Source organism: Mastomys coucha, unplaced genomic scaffold, assembly GCF_008632895.1.
Source record: "Mastomys coucha isolate ucsf_1 unplaced genomic scaffold, UCSF_Mcou_1 pScaffold14, whole genome shotgun sequence".
In the NCBI taxonomy this organism is placed as follows: Eukaryota; Metazoa; Chordata; class Mammalia; order Rodentia; family Muridae; genus Mastomys; species Mastomys coucha.
In genome coordinates this window covers 81,534,234-81,539,688 of record NW_022196896.1, presented here as the reverse complement: position 1 = coordinate 81,539,688, position 5,455 = coordinate 81,534,234, and positions in this window count along the sequence as shown.

Sequence of the window (5,455 nt, the reverse complement as noted above, 5' to 3'; positions counted from 1 at the left end):
CCCCCCCGAGTACTGAGTGTGCCACCACCACCTGGCCCTCATTTTGTTTTTTTTGAGACAAGGTCTTGCTACATATAGCTCTGAAATTCATAGCAATCCTCCTGCCTCAGTTTTTAGAGAGCTGGGATTACAGGTGCTATACTATCATCTACCTGGCTTTAATATGTTCTATATATATCATGTGTTATTAAATACTTAAATGTACCCAAACTAAGCCACTTTCCATGAGTTTCTGGTAAAGTTACAAGAAAGCCCTCACATGCTATGCTAAAGCCCCACTATATGCGATGCATGCTGCTCAGACTTCTCTGTAGACTTCTCTGTTGTTGCTGGCCAGCAGGATGGTGGGGGTTGCCTTGGTTTTCAGAAGAACCTGAGTTTTATATTCAAGTAGGTAGGTTGGGCATAGTGGTGTGCACCTGCACACACCTGCAACCCCAGGGCTCAGGAAGCTGACATGGCACATGAAGTCTCAGGGCTTAGGAGACAGAGGCAAACAAACAAATAAACAAAAACATACAGCTTTAAAACCAGACATAGTGGTTCACACCTGTCATTCCAACACTCAGGACACTGAGGCAGGAGGATCACCATGAGTTTAACACCAGCATAGGCTACATAGTAAGTTCTAGGCCAACCTGGACTTTAGAGACTCTATCTAAATAAATAAACAAGTAAGCAAGCAAATAAAGTTGGGCACGAGGGCTCATACCTGCTGTCCAAGTAATTTGACAAGTAGAAGCAGAAGGATCAAAGTTTGAGATTAACCTTCAGTACACAGAGAGTTCGAGGCCAGACTCTGCTACTTGACGAGCTCTCTGACAAAACTAAACAGAAGTCCACTGTGTGTCAAGTGTTCTTGAACTGAACATAAGGACACAGGGCCGTAATCCCAGCTCAAAGGAGGCAGAAGCAGAGGAATAATGAACTACAGGGTAATCTGGGCTCCAGAGTAAAACCTCAGTTAAAAATAATCTGCCATGTTCATTAGACTGCCATACATTTTTAAAACAATTTGTTTAGCTTTTCTCATTTCAAAGGAATGTCAAAGAATATATGATAATCAATATCTGTAAATGGAGTCCAATTCTTTCATTTGTTTGGGTCCTTTTGTCTTGTTTTGAGATGGGGGGCCTCACTATGTAGCCCTGGGTGGCCTAGAACTCACGACGATGAAGATCAGGCAAGCATCCAATGCACATAGATCTGCCTACCTCTGCCTGTTGAATGCTGAGATTAAAGATGTGAGCCGACACATCTCCTGGGAGTCCAAACCTTAAAACTGAATTTCAAAGAAAGCTTTACTTTAAAAAAGATGAACATTAGCTGGGCAGTGGTGGCGCACACCTTTAATCCCAGCATTTGGGAGGCAGAGGCAGGCAGATTTTTTAGTTCGAGGCCAGCCTGGTCTATAGAGTGAGTTCCAGGACAGCCAGGGCTATACAGAGAAACCCTGTCTCGAAACGCACCCCCCCCCCAAAAAAAGAACATTGTTGAAGCTCACTCCCCCAGCATAGCCTGCCATGTGCCATGCCTGCCAGTCATTTCATATTGTTACTGATACAGAAAGACAGCTCAACTCAGAGCAAGGTCATGCTGACCACTGATACGTTCTGTATGTTCTGAGGTTTGTTAATCTTAAATTCCACAACCAGAAGCACTTAGGACCAGTCAGACAAAGGTCAGTTAGAACTGTTCTGTCCAGTTAGCCATAATAGCTTGAGTCATAGCTGACCACCGGGCAGCTCTTCCTGCACCTGCACATGAGCTCATTGTGGCTTTTGCCTACATAAACTGGCCTTGAGGAATATTTGAGGACAAAGTCTAGCTCTCAAGTCTCGGCTGTGTCCCTGATTGATCAGTCTTGGGGTGTGTGATCAATAAACCAGCAGTGCTTGACTGAAATGGTGTCTGAGAGGTTTGTGTAGAGATTCCCAGACCCTAAGAAATAGAACCTAATGTAAATTGGGCTACATTTTTACATGTCTGGCTGCCCTAGAGAAGAACCGGGAGCCTACAAATGTCTTAAGATCATCTGATTTGGGGCCAGTGAAATGGTTCAGTACTTGCCACCAAGTCTGATGGTCTGAGTTCAAATCCTGGTACTGACATGGTGAAAAGAAAAAACTAACCTATATACACATACACACATACACACACACACACACACACACACACCCCTAAATGTAAAAGAAAAGGGTTTGGGTTTTTTTGTTTGTTTGTTTGTTTGTTTTTTTAATGATTCTGTCAGCACTCAGGAGACAGAAGCAGGTGGATCTCTGAGTTTGATCCCAGCCTACACAACAGAGTGGGTTCTAGGGTTACACAGGGAAACCCTGTTGTGATGGTTTGTATATGCTAGGTCCAGGGACTGGCAGGACTAGAAGATCTGTCCCTGTTGGAGTAGGTGTGTCACAGTGAGTGTGGGCTTTAAGACCCTCATCCTCACTATCCAGAAGCCAATCTTCTAGCAGCCTTCAGATGAAGATGTAGAACTCTCAGCAACTCCTACACTGTGCCTGCCTGGATGCTGCCATACTCCACGCCTTGATGATACTGGACTGAACCTCTGAGCCTGTAAGCCAGCCCCAATTAAATGTTGTCCTTATAAGAGTTGCTTTGGTCATGGTGTCTGTTCATACTAAGACACCTGAAAAAATTGTGTAATCTAAGGTGATGGGAAGCTTAGGGGAGAGGTTCTCACACTGAGAACAACTGTACCTACACCAGGTGGTGGAGACCTGAGACTGGAGGACAGGTGGCTTCTTAGCAGATACGGAGAGTCACTAGCACTGAAGAGAGCAGGTAACTGGGAGCTTGGAAAGCAAGTTCTTCTGCAGGCTGAGAAACATCATGTGAGGGGAACCCATCACCCACTGCTGCCCTTGGCGCCCACTGCTGCCCTTGGCACCCACTGCTGCCCTTGGCGCCCACTTCACCAAACGGAGCCCCCTGAATTCCTGAGCGACCGGTTCCCATGCTGTTTCTTCCCAGGGAATGCTCTCCTGGCTACATAACCTGTCCAGGGCCCTTGCAGCCATGCAGCCTGAGGGCTGTGGCGCTTTGTGCTTGGAGGATGAGGAGAGGCTCTCTGACCCTCATGTCACAGGCTGTGGCCTCTCCAAAGGTCTCAGAATGTGACAAAAGTCACATTCCATGTCCTGCCATCCTGCTATGCTCTAGACTGATAGCTGGCTCCCTGCCTCAGTGTCTCTCCATATCTGACAACTGGTGTTTAGTTAAAGTAAGAAGGACTCTCTACCTGCCCGAAAAGTTGACATTTTATTTAGAAACAGTAAGCCCTGTATATTCTATGAAAAAGTCTCAGACCAATAACAATTGCATCCTCCATGCTCCAAAGCAATGCTTGAAAAACCTCTCCACTCTGGTGGTGAGGCAGGAAGCTCTGACAGTCAGAGCTAGCCTCCGCTACATGCCAAAAAACGTTGCCTCAGAAAAAAGAGGAAAAGAAAAAAAAAGAGGAGGAGGGAAAAAGAAATATAAGAAGCAAAGGAAAATCACTTTTCCTCCCAATTCCTCCAATCACTGTCAATTGCTTGGAATCATATTATACTAATATATTTAACTATGTTCAGTTATACAAAATAGCCATACATAAATACAACATTAAGCCAAGTGTGGTAGTGCTAGCCTCTAATCCCAGTATTTAAGAGGTCAACAGAGATTGTCTCAAATTCAAGGCTAGCCTGGACTGCAGTGGGAGACTGTCTTCAGCACACACACACACACACACACACACACACACACACACACACACACACACCAAAGTCAGGCATGCTAGCACACACCTTTTATCCCAACACTCAGGAGGCAGAGGCAAGTGGATCTTTGAGATAAGGTCAGCCTGCTCTGCATTTTTGAGTTCCAGGACAGCCAGAGTTCCCCAGTAACCTTGCTACAAAACAAACAAACAAAAATACTATTTAAGAAAATCTTCATTGACTTCTCAATCTCCAAGTTGTAAATGCATCCATGGAAAACCTCATATTTGAGTTTGTCTTACTGTGTGCTGACTTAACTAAGCTCCTTCATGGCTCAGCCTCCAGAGGAGCAAGAGCTACAGGCACTACAGGCAAAAGCAGCACCAGGCTTTTATAAAGACAGGATCTCACTATTTAGCCCTGGCTGGGTTCAGTCCTCTTGCTGGGATTCCAACAAAGGCTTTGTGTGGAGCAAAGGGTCACACCCAGGATGTTATCAGTTAGTGCCGGGTAAACTGGGCTTTGAGCTACAGCCCCAGCCCTGAAAAGGCTTTAAAACAGATTATTGCCAAGGGTTACAGCCTCTTTATCTCATGGTCTAAAGAAGCAACACACGCTATCATGATATTATAAAATACAACTGACATGCTACTCAATGAAACTTCCTAACTTTAGAGACAAAAATGACTGATGTGATGGATCAAAACTTTCAATCAGCAAGACTTTAAAAAAAAAAAAGAAAGGAGGAAGAGAAGGAAGGAAAGGAGAGAAAGAGAGGGAAAAAGAAAAGGAAGGAAGGAAGGAAGGAAAGAAGGAAGGGTGAAAGTAATAAGGCAGAGCTGGTGAGAAGACTTGGTAGGTAAGGCACCAAGCCTGATGGCCTGGGTTCAATTCCCAGAACCCACATGGTAGAAGGAAAGAATCAACTCTTGCTAGTTAACCTCTGACCTCCACGTGGGTCCACAGCATGTGTATGCCCTTCCTCCACATACAATAAATAAACAAATCCATATTCTTCTTTGAATTTTTATATGATTTATTTTTTAATTATGTGCACATGGTAGAGTGTGTGCACAGACCCCCAGAGAGTCCAGAAGAGGGCATCAGAGCCCTGGAGCTGGGGTTGTGGGTGGCTGTGAACCATCTAATGTGGTTCTGGGAATCTTCCTCTGGAAGAGAGCAAACATTCTCAACATCCCTGACCCATTTCTCTAGCCCTGACCCATTTCTCTAGCCCATTTTTATTTTTTAATAATTCTATGACAGGCATGGTGGTGCACATCTTTAATCCCAGCACTTGGGAGTCAGAGAACTTGGATACCTTATGCCTTTGTTCTCAAACGCTGGACATTCCCTGTCATACCTGACCCCCACTTTACCCCCTTGAAACCACAAACATTATATTCTATTTCTTCCCCATAAGTCAATGTTATAGTCTCAAGACTGCTATCATTGGCATAGCTGTCATCTGAAACTTCAGATTTGCTTCTGAAATCATAAATCGTTTGTAAGATGCTTCCTTGGCTCACCTATCCTGGTGGGTATTTCTGACCAAAGGGGAAGTTCCTGTCCTGGGACATCATTCATAGAACACAATGCTCCCACACTGAACTTACAATGGCTTGATTCACTTACTCGCTCATTGGATCTGGACTATGACAGACTGGATCTCTTCTGGGCAGTGAGCTAAGGTTTCATCTTCATATTAAATCACTCAAGGCATAAACAGGCCA